Genomic DNA, 22086 nt, shown 5'->3' with positions numbered 1-22086 from the left:
TGGCCAAAAAATACAATAAAATAAAAACTACTACATCTTGATAGTTCCAAAATAGAGAGCAGTGGAAATACAATGAGCAAAATGTTTTACATAATTATTTAGAAATAATTTAGACTGGAATTAAGGTAATGAAAAGAGGGAGAAAATGTTATATATGATATTAACAAATAATTTGTAGGGGTGCTCGGGTGGCTCAGTCAGTTAAGCATCTGACTCTTGATTTTGGCTCAGATCATGATCTCAGGGTGGTGAGATGGAGCCTTGCATCCGGCTCTGCGCTGGGCATAGAGCTTGCTAAGATATTCCCCCACACACTGGCCCCAGCTATCTCACTCTCTCTCAAAAAAAGAAAAGAAATAATTTGTAGAATGTGCTGGCTGATTAAATATGAGGAGCTCAAGAGAAGACGCATAGAAGATGATTTGAAATCTTTAAAACTGGGAGAGAAAACAATGCTACTATTGTTAAAGAATACAGACCTCTAAAAGTAAACCAATATTAGGAGTCAAGAGAGAGATTTAGTTTCTCCCATGTTAAAATGAATGTGACTGTGAAATATCCAATGGAAATAGTAGCAAGTTGCTGGAAATATGTACCTAGATCATTAAGAGCAGGCCAGGACTGAGGGTACTAAGTTAAAAAATTATATATATAAAAGCAAAATAAGATACTTCACACCCACTGGGATGACTACAATAAAAAAGACATTAAAAAACTCTGTATTGGCAAAGCTGTAGACAAACTGGATCTCTCCTATGCTGCTGGTGGGAATGTAAAGTAGAACAGCCACTCTGGGGTACAGTTTGGAGGTTTCTTTGAAAGCACAACAAAAACTTACCATTCCACACTTAGAAAGCCTCCCAAGAAAAATGAAAACATATGCCCACACAAAGATTTGAGTGCTCATAGCTGCTTTATTCACAATAAGCCAAAATTGGAAAAATCACAATGTCCATAGACTATTAGTGGATAAACAAAATATGGGGCACCTATGTAATGTACTACTACGCAATAAAAAAAAGGAACAAACTATCCATACATGGAGGAACCTCAAAACCATTATGCTAAGTGAATGAAGCCAAACACAAAAGACTACCTGTTGCCTGATTCCATTTATATGAAATGTCCAAAAAAGGTAAGTTTATAGAAATAGAAAGCAGGTCAGTCTTTGCCTTGAACTGTGGATGGGAGCAGAAATTAACACCAGATGGGCAAGAGAGCACTTTTTGGGGTGGTGGACATGTTCAAATACTGGATTGTGGCAATGGTTGCACAACTCTATCAATTTACGAAAAATCACTGAACTGTACATTTACAATGAATGAACCTTTGGATGTGTAAGTTATATTTCAGTAAAATTGTTAAAGATCATTTTCCTGAAAATGGTGGTTGAAGTCCAAGAAGTTTTTGTAATCTCAAGAGTAGACATAAGAGTTCAGAACCAAGAGCTACATTTGGAGGGATTTTCATTTGAAAAATAGGAAGATGAGCTAATGATGAAAACAAAAAGTAGACTGAGAAGTTAAGGGGGAAAAAAGAACCATGGAGTTAAAATATCTATGGGAGCAGATTTTTTTAAGAAGAAAGTTCTGTCCAAAAACATTAAATACTACAGAGAGATCAAGTAGCATGGGAACTAAGAAAAAACATTGGTTTTGGCAGCTAAAACCTAATTGGTGAAGTTGAATTCAAGAAGCTAGAAAAATAAGATAAAAGCAAAAAAAAAAATTAGGAAAAGAAAAATGTAGAGTGATAAATAAATTCAAGAGCTGTTTCTTAGAAAAGACGAACAACATAGATTGTTTTTAAAGTAGAAGTTCCAAGTTCATAAACAAAAGAAATAAAGAAAAAGAATATACAACAGATCCAGAGAAATAATTAAAAATTCTCTAATTTTTCTAAGAAAATATAAAATTATTATGCTAAATGAAATTTAAAATACCAAAATCACAGTTAATTTTCCAGAAAAAAAGATACAAATTTTCAAAGCTGACTCAAAATGTGATCTCAGTGGGGCGCCTGAGTGGCTCAGTCAGTTAAGTGTCTGCCTTCAGCTCAGGTCATGATCTCAGGTCCTGGGATCTAGCGCTGTGGCAAGCTCCCTGCTCAGCGGGGAGTCTGCTTCTCCCTCTCCCTCTGCCCCTCCTCCCTCCTCCCTCCTTCCATCTTCCTCCTACCTCCCTCCTCCTCCCTCTTACCTCCTTCCTCCTCCCTTCTGTGTACACAGGTGCTCTCTCTCTCTCTCAAATAAATAAATAAAATCTTTTTAAAAATGTGATTTTGAAATCATGAATACACATTTATTATGCAAAATGAGAAAGCCATTTTTTAATTGCTCTAGAAACATGATGAGCTGAGACCATTTCTCCAGAATATTCTACCAACTCCAGCATCCAGACAGTGTGTGACCTTGAGACATTAACTTCTCCAAGCATCAGTTAATACAAATTAGTAATGAATTACTGATGGAAATTAAAGTTCATCCCAAGCCATCTTCAAGAAGAGACTTATGTTAAATTTTGCTATTGACTGGCTTCATTTTTTGGGAGATAAAGATTAACAATAAAGTAGGCTTTATTTTTTATAAAATTTACTCTATTAAGAAAAGATGCTTTCTGGAAATTAAAGTTCCAGCATTTATTAGTTGTGTAACTATATGCAAGTTACTTAATTTCTTCAAGGTACCGTTTCTTTAAAAGCGAAATGAGGATAATAATACCTTCCTTAAGACACTGTCATTAAGAAAAAAAGACATTATTGTTAGACACATTGTTGATAGACACACACACCTCTTGTAAAGTGTCTCACTTATGGTAGGCATTCAAGAAATGGTCTTAAATCACATTCTGTACCTTCAAAATTTCTCCAGATAGTTACTATGCAAACATTGTTATTTGCTTATTTAGAATAAAACAAAAACATAAAGTATACTTGGACTTCACAATAGAAATGTACCTGAGAGCTTATTTACAAAATAATTGCTTATAAATTTCATTTGTCAATTTGTCATGTACGTTAAATAACCTTGTCATGTGAATAAACCTGAGCAGAAGTTACATCCTAATGAGTGAAGAGGCTCCGAGGTTGCAGACAGTAACCTGTCTACAAATTACTCTTGAACATTTCAGGGAAGAAGTGTGGTGTCTCTGTGTGTGTGTGTGTGTGTGTGTGTGTGTGTGTGTGTGTGTGTGTGTGTGTGTTAGGGAGACAGAAAATAATAAAGCAAATGTGGTAAAATGTTTTCATTTGGGGAATCTCGGTAGAGCATATTTGGGAATTCTTTGCAATTTTTCTCCAAGTCTAAAACTATCTTTTAAGAAATTAGCCCCTATGTTCCTATTACATAAAAACTAAATGTTTTTCCTTTCTTGGCTTTCCTTAAAGAATATATGGCACATGTGTTTTAAGTATAAAATGAGTCAGGCACAGAAAGATTTTGCATTTAGGGTAAGGAGATCCAACATTGCCTACACTATTGGTTTTATGTGGCCAATGACCAGAGGTTCTCTAAAGTACTGGGGAAATTAACCTCCCACCTCTCTTATGTGAGTCTTTGTAGAAATCCTATAGGTCACCTGTCTTGTGGGTCAGTGCTCTTCAGGTCAAATTCTCAATGGTGGAATAGAGGTTTCAGAGAATGTGCCAAAGGAAACTTTCTTGTGCATGTCTTCATATACCATAAAATGCCCACTTATACATTTATTCTTAAAATCTTGAATGGGCACTGCAAAACACAGCTGGAGATTAAGTCTGATGAGAAATCTCATTACCTTGATGCTTTTCCTTTCCTTTCCATTTATCCCTTGCTTTTCCCTTCCTTTCCATTTATCTCTTTAGCTTACTCGAGCACTGTCTACTTCTTACTCTTCCTTCCTCTTTATACCATTTCATGGCTTTAGTGGGCTTTAGTGAGCCAGTTTGTTTCCTTTCCTCTTTCCACAAAAGCAAACTAAGTTTGAAAATTAAATCAGAATTAATAAGGATTAGAAGTCAATGTTATCAAATGCAGAAGGAAAGAGAGGGGAAGTAGATGAAATTTGACAATATTTATAAATAGGAAGGAGTGGGAAAATAGCAGAGAAATGAGAAAGACAGATTAATTATGTCTGTCTCATCACATCCCTTCCTCTTCCATATGTTGTATATCACCTCTAGCAATTTACCACACTCAAGCTCCAAGATAGCGGGAGGCAAAGGATTTCCTGAGACACCACGGCTCAGTGCTGCTTCTCACCTCTTCACAGGCCCACATTCAGAAAAACAAAAACACTCAACAGTAACCAAGAGTTCACTTCGGACTGCTTGTTCCTCCTCGAGGCCTGGTTTCTAGGCAGATTTTTTCCTAGCCTATGGAAATGTTTCAGCGTTAATTTGATCATGTTTTCTTTCACACTTCCTTACTAAAGTACTAAAAAAGGGAATTCACAGAAATTAAATGGAGTGCCATCAGCGACATTTTCACAAGTGTTAAAGAAGTGAATATGATAATAGATTTCAGACTAAGTTCTTCAACTTATTTAGTTCACTGGGTGTTATAAATTAGTCATAGTCCAAGTGTGTATATCAAACAAAAAATTTGAATTTTTAACATGTAAGTCCCAAACTCGAACCATATTATTGACCCTGCATCCATGTAAACCTCCCTAATTTTTCCATATGCAACTCTATCCTCAACTTCCAGTTCCCAATACTTATTTTATTGTGGCTACTTAAGATGTGTCTATGTTCATTTTCATGGCTTAGAATATAAGTTTCATTAGCTATAAATAGCATAATTGTGTTTCCTAGGACACATTAGACCTGTATATTTAGATCAAATTATTTGATTTGACTTGTGGCCCTTTAAAAATATACGTTCTCCTCTCTGGAAAATAAGTTTGAGGGCAAGCTTGCCATAGAATTAGTAACCGCATCTCTTCTGAGGGGCTTAATCTCAAAAGGACATCATGTGCCAAGAACAACTGAAATTATATTTAAAATAAAATGAACTGATTGAATGTAATCAGAGGCTTTCAAAAAATATATTTTTTAAAAGATCAAGGAATCCTATTCATGCAAGATACATGTATTTATCAGTTCAGGGTGCCATGAAAAAAATACCACAGATTGGGTGGCTTAAATAACAGAAGTTCACTTTCTCAGAGTTCTGGAGGCTGGAAGTCCAAGATCAGGGTGCCAACAACACTTGGGTTCTGGTGAGCGCTATCTTCCTGGCTTGCAGAAGGCACTTCTCACTCTGTCCTCAGGTGGTGGGCAGAAAGAAAGAGCAAGCATTCTGGTATCTCTTCTTACAAGGGTACTAATCCTATCATGAGAGCCCCACCCTCATGACCTCATCTAAACCTAATTTCCCAAAGGTCACATCTCCAAATACCACCACACTGGGGGTTTGGGTTTCATCATATGAATTTTGGGGGACACAACTCAGTCCATACCTACAAGCAGAATTAACTGTTTTGGCAGTCCCATTACACTGCTGATTCATCCTGAATTCAATGGAATGTGAAGCCCCGTCTTTTTACATTTTGCTGCCGCTGAGCCCTTCACTCTCATCCTTTATCTGGGCAGTGGCTCTAAAGTTAACAGTGCAGACCACTATAATAATCAATATTCGTGGCTTTTTTGTTTTGTTCTGGGTTTTTTTTTTTGCATCTGATTCATTATTCCAGGATTTTCATACCTTTGGGGTAGGGAGACCTTCCTAGCTTTGCATTATCTTCACGTCTAATGAGCTTGCTTTACATATGTCCATCTGAGTCAATAACTAAAATGATAAATACAAAAGAGAAGAGGGGAGAAGTTTAGGGTCTAGCCATGGAATTTTCCCTATGTGTTATATAAACCCATCATCCATATCCCTTGGCTTCTGTCATTCAATAAGCCCATCTAGTTATACTCATATACATTTCATATTTTATCTAATCCATATGAAAATTGTCAGGTGTTTTGTAAAATACTTTCAAAATTCCAAGTACATTATGCTTACATCATTTTTTGGATTCCTCATTCCAGTAAACCTGACAAAAATTTGAAATGAGATAGACTACCACATTTTGCTCTTGGTAAACTATGCTGATTCAGTCGTCAAGTATTCTTTCTAACTCTGTGAATCTTTCCTAATCTAACTCTAGTCTACACTGGCATGTAGTTTACCTCGAATCTCTGCAAACTTTAGGCTTCAGTGAAGGGTTCTATGTTGGAAATGTAGCTCAGATTTTCTTTTTCTATATTTAGACTTAACTCATTTCGTTTATTTCCATGACATGATTTTTCAGGTAACTTCTGTATTGCTTGAAACTGGGTTGAGCACATAAGAAGTTCTTCAAAAGTGCTCATTAAATGAATAACGTTCCCTCATGGAGCAACTATGGGAAGTTAGTTTGTCATTATAGGAGAAGAAAATGGCAAAGGAATTTTGAGTAAGTTATAGGAATTGAGGAAGCAGAGTAAAATGAGAATGGGGGACATGGTACAGACAAACTGAAGAACATACAGAAAGAAACAAGGGGAAGATTCAAAAAAGAATAGCGGAAGACAGACAATGCTGGTTCCATTACAACTTGGGAATCATTAAAGTTTGAGTAAGAGGTAGAGGGGCCAAGGGCAGGCTGCCACAAGATGGGCCACTTTGGCATGAATGTTATTTTGAGTTAAAAGTAATCAGAACCCAGCAGATGCAGGAAAAGCTCTCATCCTGGTCCTCAATTGCCTAAATTTCCTTCGGAAAGAAGAGCCTGTATCAGGAAGAGGGCTATTAACAGAGATTCCCCTTTACCTAAGAAACTTAACTGCATAATAGGGCAGACTTTGTTTTTCAAAACATCTCCTTTCACCTTCTACCAATGGCCTTCCTCCCCTTTGTATCCTTAGACCCTACACCTCTCTTTAGCTCATATAAGCTTCATGTTGCCTCATGGTCTTTAAAATTTCATGTCTGTGGTGGATTCCCCATATATACACTATTAAGTTTTATTTTCTCCTGTTAATCTGTCTCATGACAATTTGATTCTAAGTCCAGCTAGAAGGACCTGGAAGGGCAGAAGAAGGTCTTCCTCCCCGACAGGAGCAATAAAGACCAAGGGTACAAAGTAAATTGAGTAAAGAAAGTCTATTAAGAGAAAGACAAGTGGCAAAATAATTTTTTAACATTCCAGAAAGCAAATACAAAAGAGATACAAGATCATGGTTAATTATGTCAAAAGTTTTCTGAAGAGGTTATTATTCTGAGCACATTTAAAACCATAGGATGACAAGGTGGGCTTGGAGAGGACCAGGACACACCAGAAGTTATTAGTTATTCTTTCCTCTCACCCTGCAGGACTATTTGATGCAATTTCACCCGTAACTTGACACCTACCCTTTACTTCAGCCATAGTATTTCTATTTGCTTATCTTTTTTTTTTAATTTATTTTTTCCCATTTAAGGTTTTGTGAGAAAACTAACTCTGCAAGTGGAAATGTTTGTAAGCCATTGATTTGCATCAATGCATAACTCTATTACATTCCATTCAAAAGTAATGTCAGAAACAAAAATGCAGGATTTTAAAATTTAAAAGTAAAATAGTTATGCTCAAAGAACTTATACGACATAGAGGAAACTACAAATCAAAGTGGATAATATTTTTCATTTGTCTAGGCTTCATTCAATGTTACTATTGTGAATGCCATAGAATTCACTCATTACATGAAATGTTTGTAAGAATTTGTTTATGTGAGACAATAGGCTTCCATAAAGTTACCCAAAACTGAAAGTTCTCCCACCTTCTGAGCTTACCTGCCATTTAACTTTTCAACAAAAAGACTTTAACCCAGGGGCGCCTGGGTGTTTCAGCTGGTTAGGCAGTTAGGCATCTGCCTTCAGCTCAGGTCATGATCCCAGGGTTCTGGGATAGAGCCCCACATGGAGCCCCGCATGAAACCCCGCATAGAGCCCCGCATTGGGCTCCCAGCTCAGCCAGGAGTCTGCTTCTCCCTCTCCCTCTGCCTGCTGCTTCCCCTGCTTGCTTTCTCTCTCTCTCTCTGTCAAATAAATGAATAAAATCTTAAAAAAAAAAAGACTTTAACCCAACTAGTTAATTTCTAAGGGCATTCTTGATTTTCTTTTTTCTGGTTACCACTGGCTTCTTTTTCTTGTGTCAGTCAAAAGTTTAGTTTCACTTTATCTTGTTCCTCTTATGCATTACTTCAAATCACGTACAACATTCTCCTGGTTTCTTTCATTTTTCTCAAATAGGCCTAATACAAGACCGTACTTGTAGAGCCTAATTTACCAACGATTTTTGGCAACAAAGTGTGAAAATTACATAAACAATATTTTAAAAATCTTAACATTAGTTATCAGATACAATTCCACACTCTACTGGGCATTTCCTACCATGAGTAATTTCTCATTGATCATGGCCAACTTTGGTAACTTTCTATGTCCTTTTCCAATCTCTACAAGATAGTCTCCAGCTCACTGTTCTGGCTCATTTCTTGTGAAGGGCAGTTCAGCTCTCCATCCCTCACCCCAAATAATGTTTGGGCTCAGGTTTGCATACTCAGAAATTCATGAAGATGACTTGCTAAACAAAGGGCTATTGACTTTATATTTCCACCATTCAATAGTAAAGCACCTGAGGGCTCTTTGAAATTGGTTTCCAAATTCTTAGAAAAGTTCCCTCCAGCTGTCTCCAGCAAGATCCTACGTGTCCTGAGTTTTATTTTATTTTTCCAGAAAATCAACTTACAACAACTACAGACACAGGCAAAAAAAACCAAAAAACAAAAAACCTGGTATCACAGTTGTTCCCCAATCATCAAAAACCCATTTTACTAACAAACTCTATTAATGGTTCAGCCATATTATCAATCTGATGAGAATACATAAAGCATAGTTTAAAAAAGTAGCTATTCTATCACCTCATAGAATTCACTTTTGACCTCCTTCCTGAAGGTAGGGGTTTGCGGAACCCAGAGTTAGAAAAGAAGAAGGAAAGTAAAAGAGTCTTTCCACCCCTTGGAAGTTGGGGGAATCCACTAGCTTAATTTGTAGTCACCAAAGGAACATGATTCTCTTTTCTCTCTGTGGACTTTGTTGCTACTTGGATTTATGGAGACAATATTTCCTGGGTCTCTAGATTTATGCCTGAGACTAAAGTTGCACAGGTGGCCATTTACATTTCTTTAGAAGACTTTTTAACTCTGGAGCTCTAACAACTGCTTTTGAGCAAAGGGAAATTAGGTAACTTTGAAGATCAAAGTCATGCATTTTGTGTTTCTTCCTTACCATTGCTATACTATGTGTTGGCTGACACAGCCTGAAGATTCAGCATGATGCACCGTATGTGTTTAAGGGCGGGAAACAAATCAACCTGAAGCAACTGACAGTCACCTTCAATATACCAATCTGTGTACAAGTATTGATTTTCTTTCTCCTTTTCTTCAAGAGCCAGAAGGTGGCATCTGACTACCTATTTTAATATTTGAGTTTATTTCATTAAAATATATTATGCTTACATAGAGGACTTAAACTTAGTTTTATTATTAAGTGTGGGATTAAGTACAACAAATTAACTCTCTGGAGGAAAAAAAAAATAAACCAAAGCAAAAAATATAGAAAGGCAATAAGGCCATCCATCCTCACATCCACAGAGTAGATCAGAATGGTATTCAAATGATTATGACCTAAATATTTTATGTAGATTTTTACAGTGATTTTGAACTGTTTAAATGGTAGTAAAATGGGACTCCTGGGTGGCTCAGTCAGTTAAGTGGCTGCCTTCAGCTCAGGTCATGATCCTGGGGTCCTGGGATCAAGCCCCGTGTCAGGCTCCCTGCTCAGCGGGGAGCCTGCTTCTCCCTCTCCACTGCTCTCCCTGCTTGTGCTCTCTCTCTCGCCTCTCTCTCTCATTAAATAAAATCCTTAAAAAATAAAATAAATGGTAGTAAAATTATTAAAATGGGAAGTTAAGAAAAACATACATTATCTTTCAAATTACTCTTACTCAGGCTTAAATTTTAGAGATCCAATTGGATCTTAGATCTAGAAACAGAGAGGAATGCAAGGAAATGACTCTTCGACTTAGAAGGCCCAGTAGCTTTCCTTTCCCTCTTAGCCTATGATTTTGTTCACTGTGACTTATTGGCCACATTATTAGTAAAACTGAGGAAGAACAAATAGTAAGATGTAGATGAAATGTTTTAAAAAATGTTATTCCTCTTTTTATAATTTCATTGAACTTCTATATATTCATTCATTCATTGAAAAAATACTTTTTGTTACTATTCTGTACAAACTCTCTGTGTTGAATACAAAGAAGAACAATCTATGGTTCCTGTCCTCAAGTCACCCACAATATAGCCTGGAAGCTGTTACAGAGAGATAATCAAAATGCAACACAGTGAGGACAATGACAGACAGATGCAAAACTACGACAAAAGCTCAGAAGGCATTATCTGAGGATCACAATGAGAGCAAGTAGGAGAGTCCAGAAAGACTTCCTAAAGAAGGGGACCTGAACTGACTCTCCTACCATTAGCAGGAATTCCACAAAGACAAGTGGGTTAAGAGGGTAGCAACTGCATTCCAGACAAGGGACAATAGGAGAAAGGGTGGGAGATGAAGTTGGCTGGTGCCAAATTACGGAGTTGCTTATATGCTACATTAAAGAGTTTGATATTTTACCCTGTAAGAGTTAGGACTCCTTCAAAGGGTTATATACCAATAGGTGACACAGTCAAATTTGAGTTTTAAAGAGATCACTCTGGTGTCAGGATGAAGAATTAATCACAGCAGGATAAGCCTGGAGGCAGGCAGAGGAGGTAGAAATCTATTACACAAGAGATTAAGGGTTAACCCAAAGAGTGTTACAAGGACAAAGAGAAGAGAACCTATTGCAGCGCTGTTTAGGTGGGGAAACTGGTAAGATTTCGTGACATCTATGGTATGGTATATAAGAAGGGTGGGATCTGTAGCGACTTCCCTATTTCCTGTATGGCTGCTGGATAGAAAGTAACACTATCAAATAAGATAGAGAGACTATAGGGGGAAGGAAAAGTTATAAGAGGAAACAATTTAGGAGTGCTGAGATTGAAACACCCATAAGGCATCCAGGTAGAGGTATCTAGTTGGCAGATGAATAGGAGACGAAACTGTGAAAGTTCAGATTAGCATCAATGATTCGGCAGTCTTCAGTAAAGCTTAGGGGCATGAGAATGGCCAATATCTCTCAGACAGATCATGACCAGGAAATTTGGGCCTTTAGAAAAACCCTTAACAAGTCCAACCAGGAAGAGGTGGGCAGAAGGAGTTCCCAGCAGAAACCAAGAAGCTACTGTCCATTTTTCAAAATGATCCACATGATTTAACGAGAGTGCTTCTGATAATCCTAATAGCCTGCATTTTCCTCTAAAAAACGGCAATGCGGATGGCAGATACTTATGTGCTGAGGATGTAGACCCCACAAATTGGAACTTGTAGTTAGCCTTGAATATTTCTCTGCCTGAATTTTTATTTCTAAATGTAAATTCTAATGGAGGGTTGTTAATGATCTTCTTGCAGATAAAATTCCTCTTCAAACATTTACATATTTTTTTCTTGTATGAAGCACTTAGTAAAAAACAATTTCTTGCAGAATGGCACTGAAGAATTGGGAGAACTTTGAGAGCTTGACTGCAATGGAGCAAAATAAGACAACAGGTTTCTTACCAGATGAAGAAAAAATAAACAAGTTGCTCCCTGCTTTATTAATCAGGGGTTAGCTGTGTATAAAAGACCATATTGCAAAATTCTACACACAAAGACAAGTTGAACAGTTTTCCTTTGGAAAATTAGTTATATGTTTCTAGTACTTTTTCCCCCCACAGTTAAATCTCTGTTCCTGTCCTTGTCATTTCACATCTGATATTCCAAAACCCATTCCTCACCACCTGTCTTCACTCTTTTCAATCTGTCCAAACTCTTCTAGTTCAAATCATCTTTAAAATTTCTTCTTTAACCACAGTACATTCTTCCTTAAGATTACTTTTCAATGTAATCACTATGTCTAAATCAACATTTTCTGTGAGCCCCTGGGGACATTCTAGTAACATGGTCTTAGCCTCAGAGTAAGTACCTGTGCCAAATAACAAATATATATTTTTAATTGTAACAAATGGCAATATGTTGTACTATGCACAATTAAAAGAAACAAAAACTAGTAATACCACTGAGTGTATATTTATTAAAATTTTTAAGGCCTTTTCTCTGGTTTATTTTATTACCTTCTACCCTTTGATAGAGGTTATTTTCATTTTAAGATGGAAGAAACTAAGACCCAGAGATAGGTCTTAGAGATCTTATACAAACTTACTCAAGATAAAAATGAATACCAGAACTGTTTTCTTAACTATTTACCCAGTGCTTTCACTACTAAAGTAAAATGATATGCTTTACACTCCCCAGTATCAATGCCAGTAAAAAAGGAGGGGAGGGGCAACATTACTGGTGTCTATCATATAGTTGGCACTGAACGAAATCAGTTATACAATTACTCTGCTTTACTCCTCCAATAACCCATCTTTTTTTTTCCTGAAGACGCAGAGAGTATAAGAACCAATAATATTACTCATTACATAAGTAATAAAGTAGCATAATTTATTACATGAGGAATAGAGGAATAATTTGAAACTATGCTTCTGACCCCAAAGTTTGTGCTTTTTCCATTTAAGTGCACTATCTCACACAGTAAAAAGCTGAGTCCATCTCCATCTGTTATATTTTCACAGTAGACTTCTGTTGAGTGACTATTATGTTACATATATATCCCAGACAAGGTTACTGAAAAAAAATGCCATCAGCCCTGACCTTGAGAAGCTCCCAGTCTAAAACTACAGATTTTTCCTTGGCAATGGGGGAGCGAAGGGAATGAAGGACGTTTTGTTAAAAAGAATAAAAGATAAAACAAAAAATGTAAAAAGCGGGTGATTGCTCAGTAACAAAATTCTGAAGCCAGTGATTCCCGAATTTTATTTTGTTACTATCTTAGGATATTTATTATACCCACGGGTAACCTATGTCTCTCAAAGAAAAGAAGGGCAAATTTTAATCCACATAACAAACCATCAGCGGCAGAGGGATATTAAGCGTAAAATTAAATAAATAATGATATCTCCTTTGTTACCCCATCAGGAAGCATTGTACTTCAAGGGATGAAATACAGTATGTTTGGTGCAAATTCTGAAAGCACACCTGATAAGGTAATTTGTCCATATGCCTATTTAGAAAATGCTCAATGATTAGAGCAGTGAAAAGAAACTGTTGTGTGCTTGGAAACGAACACTGAAATGTTAAGTAAAGTGCAAACAGAAAGCAGAATTGTGCTTTGTTTAAATTATCTACTAGCCCTCATTGAATCAGCATAATAATATAAAGCTCATATACCATTTTCTACTACTATCAACCCTCCTGCTGCTAAATTATTTCTATCTTTCTAAGGTGCAAGAATCTTACATAAACAGAATCCCATGAAAGTAATCCTATTATTCTTACCAAATTCAATCATTAATACATGTTTATTAAGGAACTACTATGAGCCAGGCACTTAATATAAGTTTCCTTGAAAAATGGACAAAATCTTGGGAAGATTGACCTCATTGAACACAGAAACTATGTCCCATTCATTCTTTTTTTTTTAAGATTTTTATTTATTTATTTGACAGAGAGAGAGCGAGCGAGAGCAGGAACACAAGCAGGGGAGTGGGAGAGGGAGAAGCAGGCTTCCTGCGGAGCAGGGAGCCTGATGTGGGGCTCGATCCCAGGACCCTGGGATCATGACCTGAGCCGAAGGCAGACGCTTAACGACTGAGCCACCCAGGCGTCCCTGTCCCATTCATTCTGCATTACTTTAACACACATTAAATAAAGTCACATTTGTAACAGGTTTAGATGAGTATTTATTAAGTGTGGATTTAAGGAGTCTGATTCTTGGTAAATTCAAAATTCATTTGAAACATATGGGTTAATTATTTCAATCCAAATTCATCTTTTTCAAGTTTAAATGAATTGGTTTTGAAACATGAATTTAGAATGGCAAAAAGACTAATCAAAGAGGCTCCTAAGACTTCTTGCCCCTGGAGAAACATATGGATGTTATTTAAAATCAATTCAGAAAAAAGACAGGTTGAAATTTCTTTTTTTTTTTTTTTTTTGACAGGTTGAAATTTCTTATTTAAATCAAAGCTTGTCTTTGCAGTATTATATACTGCATGATTATTAGAAGATAAGTATCAGATGGAGTTCACTTTAGCAATCAATATAAACTGACTCTGGCTAATGTAAGCAAATAAAAGGATTTTTAAAAAGATGTTAGGAGCTCCCAGATTTGAATTATAGTAGTCTCCCCTTATCCATGGGGGATATGTTCCAAGACCCCCAGTGGATGCCTGAAACTGCAAATAGTACTGAACCCTATATATACTGTTTTTTCCTATACATACATGCCTATGATAAAGTTTAACTTATAAATTAGATACAGTAAGAGATTAATGACAATAATGAATAATGAAATAGGACAACTGTAACACATACTCAGTGAAAGTTATGTGAATGCAGTCTCTGTCTCTGAAAATACCTTATTGGACTGTATTCACACTTCTTGGGATGATGTGAGATGATAAAATGCCCATGTGGGGGGCAGTCAGTCAGATGAGCATCTGACTCTGGCTCTGGTCATGATCTGGGGGTCAGGGATGGAGCCCCGCATCAGGCTCCCTGCCCAGCCGGAGTCTGCTTGTCCCTCTGTCCCTCTCCCTGCTCTCTCTCTCTCTCTCTAATAAATAAATAAAATCTTTTAAAAACAAAATCAAATAAATAAATAAAATGTCCACATGATGCGATGAAGTGAGGTGAGTGACCCAGGCATTGCGACGCATTAGACTACTACTGACCGTCCGACAATACATCAGAAGGAGGATCATCTGCTTCCAGCCTGTACTTGACTGCAGGTAACTGAAACCATGGAAAGCCAAACTGCAGGAAAGGAAGACTGGAGAAAAAGAATCAAGTAGCAACAACATAGCCAGAACTGTTAACCTTAAAAGTAAAACCCCCAGTTATGTTACCAGCAAAAAGGGGTTTACTCAGGAAGACCAAAGAATTGCAACACAAGACAAGCAAGCTAAGGCAAAACAATAGGCAAGTTCAGAGAACAAAGGAGAGGAAGGCTTTTCTAAAGAGGAAAGGGGGGAAACTGGGGAGGCCGTTATAAACAAAAAGTCCATTGGAGTAAACTGGGAGTCCAAAGTATAGTGGTTTTTCGCTGACTGAGTTGTGATAGTCTCTTATTGGCTGGGCTGTTGCCAGGGCAAAAGAAAAGCTTCTTCCTCCTGCTGGGATAGTAAGGTAGTAGCTAAGTAAGGTAGTAGCTAAAGTATCTCAACTGGCAAGGTGTGGTCTCTTTCTGTTGTGTCTGCATCGACCACAAGCGGTCGGGCATGAGAGCTCCCCGTGCTGACCTCCCGACTGCATTTTAAATGAGGTTTCCATTTGTTAATAACTACAGCCAAAATCCAACCAGAGAACTTCGGCAAAAAGGAACACTGCTACTGCCGCCCCTAATTTCTCAATCCCACATCTCACTCTCCCACACTGTAGACGCTGGATGCTGTGTGACACCACTTTTCACTGTCACATCCAAGGAGTTGTCTTGTTGTTGTTGTTGTTTGTTTGTTTGTTTTAAGATTTTATTTATTTGAGAGAGAGAGAGAGCACGTGCGCATGCACTAGCAAGCGGGAGGGTCAGAGGGAGAGAGAGAAGCAGACTCCCTGAACAGGGAGCCCCATGTGAGGCTCGATCCCAAGACCCCGAGATCATGACTGGAGCTGAAGGCAGATGCTTAAACGATTGAGCCACCCATGAGCCCCACATTCAAGGAGTTTCTACTGTTCTCCCTGCCTGGCACCATTTGCTTTTGATTTAAGGTCCAAAGTGAGTGGTCTGATTACTGAATGGTCTGATTGCTCTAGTAGTCTAGATCACAATATATTATACTCACAAAATGGAAGAAAATTCAGATGCTGTATAGAACGTTTTAAAGATAAATGTTAGCAAAAAGACAATATTAATGTTTGACACTGTGATAAAATTGCCCTGCATTCTTTGCCTCTTATCCTCTGATTTTGTCCAATTTTTCCTTTTCTGTTTTCTTTTATAAGTCTATAAGGTGCCTTCTCTTACAGAATTTAAAGTCACATCCCTGTCCCTTAAGACTTGACGATATCTGTATTAGATATGATTAGATTCATCTGTGTAAGACAGAAAGCCTTTAAAACAGCACTGGTTTCAACAAAATAGTTTTCCTATCCCTCACAAAATGATTTTGGAAATCAGCTACCCCAAATTGCTATGTGGATCATTAGTTATAATGAGATCAAGACTCTCTTCTTTCATTACACCATGAAGGTTACCTCATGGTCCCAAATAGCTGCCAGAACTCCAAATATCACATGTGTTATAGGCCAGCAAAGTGAAAAAGTGGAAGGGCCAAAATGATGTTTCCTCTTCCCTAGTAAGGAAATCTCTTAGAAGTCACACGCAAAACTTGCTTACCTCTCACTGGCTGTAACTTAGTCACCTATTTATACCTAGCAGCTAGAGAGTTAGAAAATATATCTTTGGGACACCTGGGTGGCTCAGTCCTTGGGTGTCTGTCTTCAACTCAGGTCATGATCCCAGGGTCCTGGGATCGAGCCTCGCATAGGGCTCCCTGCTTGGCGGGAAGCCTCCTTCTCCCTCTCCCACTCCCCCTGCTTGTGTTCCCTCTCTCGTTGTCTCTCTCTGTCAAATAAATAAATAAAATCTTTAAAAAAAAAAAAAAAAATATATATATATATATATATATACACATATGTATATCTTTAACTTGGACAGCAATGTCCCCAGACTAAAAATTGTGATTCTGATACTACTGAAGAAGGGGTAAGTGGCTAATGGGGGAAGAGGGGGTGTATATAGCATTGTCTCAAACAATTCCTTTTTACTGTGGCTCCCAGTATCCCGTATGTGGTATTTTTGTCCCACAAATAAAATTAGCTGCAATAAACAAGCATCATCTTCTAGGATGCACGCAATTCTTTAAAAGTAGGCCTCTCTACTACATAGTCATTGTTTGCCTCCCCAGGTGCTATTTCCTGCTCTCCAAAAATAACAACTAGATTATATTAGGGAATTTTTGTTCCTTCAGTCTCAGCCATATGCTTTACTATACTCCATCCTCAAATCCAGTGCTCTAGCTTAGCCTATTACCCTGATCCTAATATTTCAGTCCATAACTGGTATCTTGCTGGGACTAATTTCACTCAATAAAAAACAAGAAATTTGGGGGTAGAGGTGTCTAGGGGAAATATCAGCCGGGTAATAATTAATTTTTGTTTATATACAACATGCCAACTATTGTTCTAGTCACTTAGAATATAGGAGGGCACTGATTCAGGTGCAGACAACAGAAAGTATTCTAGACAGCTTAAGCACAAAGGCATTTATGGCAGGGTGCTCACAAAATCATTGAAGGAGCTAAAGAAGCCAGACGAAGTCTCAGTCTTTAGAAATGATTCCCAGAACACCAAAGAAGAACGGCCCTAATAAGGCAGTTGCTTTCCCTGTTACCAGAAACCTGCTTGATCAGAAAATGGCGCCTTGAACTGCTAACTCCACTATCATTGTTTCCTCCAAGATCCAGGCTGTTGGCCCCAAGATCACATCGCCTCAACTAAAATTCAAGCCCCATTTCCATGCCTCTTGACACTCGTGAGACAAAAATTGGGCACTGGGAACTCCAATAACATTGATGAAGAAAAAGCAAACAAACAAAATCTCCACAATTGTGCTTTACCTACAAAACCAGCTGAAACCAAAAGTGGAGCCTGGCTTCTTTCCACCTTTCAAATCTCACATTGGTACCTCTGTTGGCAGAAATATGTCATCTGAAAGGGAGTCTAGAAACTGTCTTAAGCTCCCCAGTCTCAGAAACAAAGAAAAGTATATTATACACAAATGAGAATGGAGCTTTTGCATTCAGTATATAATAGCTGTCCCATGCAGTCAACGAGATAGATGGAATCTTTTGTCTTCCAAAATATTTGGGTAAGTGAAGAGCTTATGTCCTCATAAGGAGCCTCCCTTTTTTTTGAGAATGTTAAACTACTTTAAAAAAAAAAAAAAGATTTTATTTATTTGTCAGTGAGAGAGAACAAACAGGGGGAAGGGCAGAGGGAGAGGGAGAAGCAGGCTTCCCGCCGAGCAGGGAGCCCAATGCGGGGCTTGATCCCAGGACCCTGGGATCATGACCCAAGCCGAAGGCAGACGCTCAACCACTGAGCCACCCAGGCGCCTGATGCTGCCTAATTCAAACTGATTTTTGCTCAACTAAACTCTTAAAAGTTTTAATATACTTCAGTTTATCCTTTTAACAGGAGCAACCAGAATGGGTCTATATTCTGGATAGTGTGGTGAGTAGAGGTGAGGCTCTAACTTCTCCTAGCCATTTAACTATCTTAACTGGACGGAAGACAACCTAAAAATGACACTGATTAATGAAGAAGAGTAGAGCCAAGGAATTCATAGAGAAATATATACCTGAAGCTCTGATGATATCAGGAACCTCTAGATCAAGCAATGTCTTTTGTGTTCCTTGAACTTCTCTGTTAGCTAACAGACTCCTCAGCTCTTTATTTTTGGTTAAGCCATTTTGATTTGTATTTTCCATCTTTTGCAAGTGATTCTTAGTCACATAGAGTTTAGAACCAGGAATGGGGTATCAAAAGAGAATTAACATACAGAATTGGCTAACCTGAAGGAAGGAGAAAAGTAATGAGGATTCCATTATCTGGAGTTGAGAAACTGGCACCCTTTGTTGTATGAAAACTGGTGGCAGTTGTAGCTTTAGGCTCAGACCATGTATCCAATGAGGCTGGAGCATTAAAGGATTCAGTAGGAAATTTTCAAGATATTAGTGTTGACGTGGTTTTGGAATATAGGTGAGGTTTGGTCGGGGGGGACGTCCAGAGCTGAAAACCAGGAAAGAATTCTTGAGACGTCTTTGGTGCAAAATGGTGGTTTTATTAAAGCACGAGGACAGGACCCATGGGCAGAAAGAGCTGCACTGGAGTTGTGAGGAGCAACTGATTATATATTATGGGGTTGGGTAGGTAAGGAAAAAGGGAGGTTTTCAAAAGAACTTTCATATGCTAAAGAGGACCTACAGGATACCTGAGGCCTTGCCATTGTCAAGTGAGGTTGTTTTTCCCTCCACCCAGGCATTAACATTAAGATAGTAGGGAGCTTCCTGGAAGAAGGTGACACATAATCCCACCCAGGAGTTGGGGGGGGCGGGTAGCAGGGTGTCAGCTCGTGCTTTGTCCTCCGATAGCCTTCTGCTCCCTCGTCAGTGTGTTGGCTGCCTCCTATGGCTTTTTTTTGCCATCATGTATCAACTATTTTACACCAGGCATTTTTCTAACAGTTTACTTGTATTTGCTCATTTAACTATTCATAATAACTGATGACACTGTAACCAAATTCCAAGGGTTCGCTTCTTGGGGTGCATTAAATTGAACACAACCCAAGGAAGTGTTGAAAGCAACACTTATTACTTGTTACAAGTAAAGAGACAGGGAGATAGCTCTCAAAATACTATCTCCCCCGGAGGCTGTGCCATTCAGTGTATTGGGGTTGAGGACAGGGAACTTGCATACATTTTTTTTAAGATTTATTTATTCATTTGAGAGAGAGAGAGAGAGAGAACGAGCGGGGGGGGGGCGCAGAGGGAGAGGGAGAGAATCTTAAGCAGACTCCCCACTGAGCACAGAGCCTGATGCGGGGCTCAATCTCAGACCCCAAGATCACAACCTGAGCTGAAATGAAGAGTCAGATGCTCAATGACTGAGTCACCCAGATGCCCCAAGAACTTGTATACATATTAAGGAACTTATACATATTCTATTACTTAGGTACTTTGGTTCAGTTGTGCATGCCTAGCATGTCAACATGCTAGTGCATATATCGTATGTTCAAAAAAATGGTGGAAAGCCCTGACCTTAGTATTATAATGAGCTAAAGGTAACTTCAGGACCATTCAGGGGGTTTCTGTGCAGATCCTCAGCTCCAAACCAGCTGAAACTGGCTCACATAAGGGGCTATCAAGTGAAACGCCTAAAGGGCTTTATGGCAGGAACTGCTGGTTCTGCAAAACAAAACCTATTCCTTCCCTGCCTTTGTCCCTTCCCCCTACTCCCTTCCACTGATGGCTTTCAGCCCTCTAATACAAGAAACTTCCCATTACATCCTACCTAATAACACAGCTACAATTTTTATCTCTATTTCATTGATGAGGAGACCAAAGTACTCTTCCATAAGGACCGATAGAAAAGAGAATAATCTGGTCCAAAAAAAAAAAAAGATTCACTGTTCTCTGAATGATCCTTTTGGTTTGCTCCAAGCAATCAAAATTAACTGGAAGTTGACTTTGCATGGGTAGAAAAAAAAAAAAAATTAATGATCAGCCCATGCAAAGTCAGTGGCAGTAAAAATCATGGAGAAGAGCTGTTACCAAGTGATAAGACTGAAACTGAGGCAAATCTTATTGCTTAGGCATCTCCCAAGAAAACTCTTGTTCCTTACTACATGCAAAGGGGACCATCCCCTCTCATTGCAAAGATGCAGATGAGTGACTCCCCAACCCCCCAAACATCAATCTATTGCTCTGAATTGCTCCCAAAAAGAGAAGGCAGAGGCCATTAACCAACACCTATTTCTGGGAAATAGATTTCTCAGGCCAAGTTATACACTCAAAGACCATTATCTAGTAACATCCTTGGTTTTGTTTACTATCCTTTGAAGTTCAATAAAAGGAGTTTAAAGTCTGCTTAAAATTCAATTAAAGTATTAAGGAAATAGTTTGAGGACAAAACCTTCAATCAATTAATGAGAAATTAAGGATGTTGATGGCTCTACCCCCAAGGCAATTTTCAGGCCTACACCCAGAGAAAGTGTGCAGTGTGAAGCCCTAAAGGTAAATACCACTCAAATCCTACCCAAGAGGTGATCGCAGTGAGATGGATAACAGAGATACCTCCCAGGAGGTATAGAAGCACCAGATTGGCTGATTGGGAATTTACTCTACTCCCCAGTCAAGGTGTCTGTCTATGTTATGCAGGTCCGGCAGAAAACACGTGTGTTACAGACCGTTGATTAATATATATTTGTATCTGTTATCCCCCATTGTATATTGATTGCACTGTAAAAAGCTAAACTCCCAAGTTAAATTTGCTCAGATCACATACAGGAAGTTAGATTTGAACAAGCCAAGAATATGGCCCACGACCTACAGTAGCAACAGTCAACAAACTACAGTGTTTATAGTTTTGGATCTGGATGCTGCAATGTGATTGTTTCACACTTTCAAGGATTCCCTAGGACTTACAAAATCCAGGACTAATATTTCTTAGAGCAAAAAGATACAAAGCAGGATCGGCAAGGGGGAAAAGGCATTTGAGTGGAGTCTGTCAGGAGTGAATCAGGAACTAGGCACAAGTTCCTAAAGCTCTCTTTCAAGGAATCACACAGGATGCGCTGTTCCTCCAAGAAAGAACTGGGGCACAAGCAGTGCTTCTGACCAAGGAGACCCTCCTGAGTACAGGACTTTCATTGCGGCCTGGGTATGTGGGCTCATTTACCTGCATGGCCAGCCTTGATTTCTGAAACTAAGACCCCTGGAAGGAAACTGGTGTCCACCAAAAAGTCTGCACAGTCTGTCTTACCAAGTTGGTATAGCCTGGCTGGGTGCCCCAGGTATGCAAAACAACCAACCATATTCATTAGTAACAGAGGTAACATCCCCAGGGGTTGTTCCCAGGAGTTGGCCAAGGGTCAGTCACACAGCAGATCCTCCTGAAGATATGCTAGTATTGAACAACCAAGCCCATTGTGTGAGTTACTTTTTTTTTTTAAGATTTATTTATTTATTTGAGAGAAAGAGAGAACCCAAGTAGGGAGGAGGAGCAGAGGGAGAGGGAGAAGCAGACCCCTGGCTGAGCAGGGAGCCCAACACAGGGTTCGATTGCAGGACCTG

This window comes from Halichoerus grypus, chromosome 9, assembly GCF_964656455.1.
Source record: "Halichoerus grypus chromosome 9, mHalGry1.hap1.1, whole genome shotgun sequence".
Taxonomy (NCBI): Eukaryota; Metazoa; Chordata; class Mammalia; order Carnivora; family Phocidae; genus Halichoerus; species Halichoerus grypus.
This window is presented reverse-complemented; position numbering follows the sequence as displayed.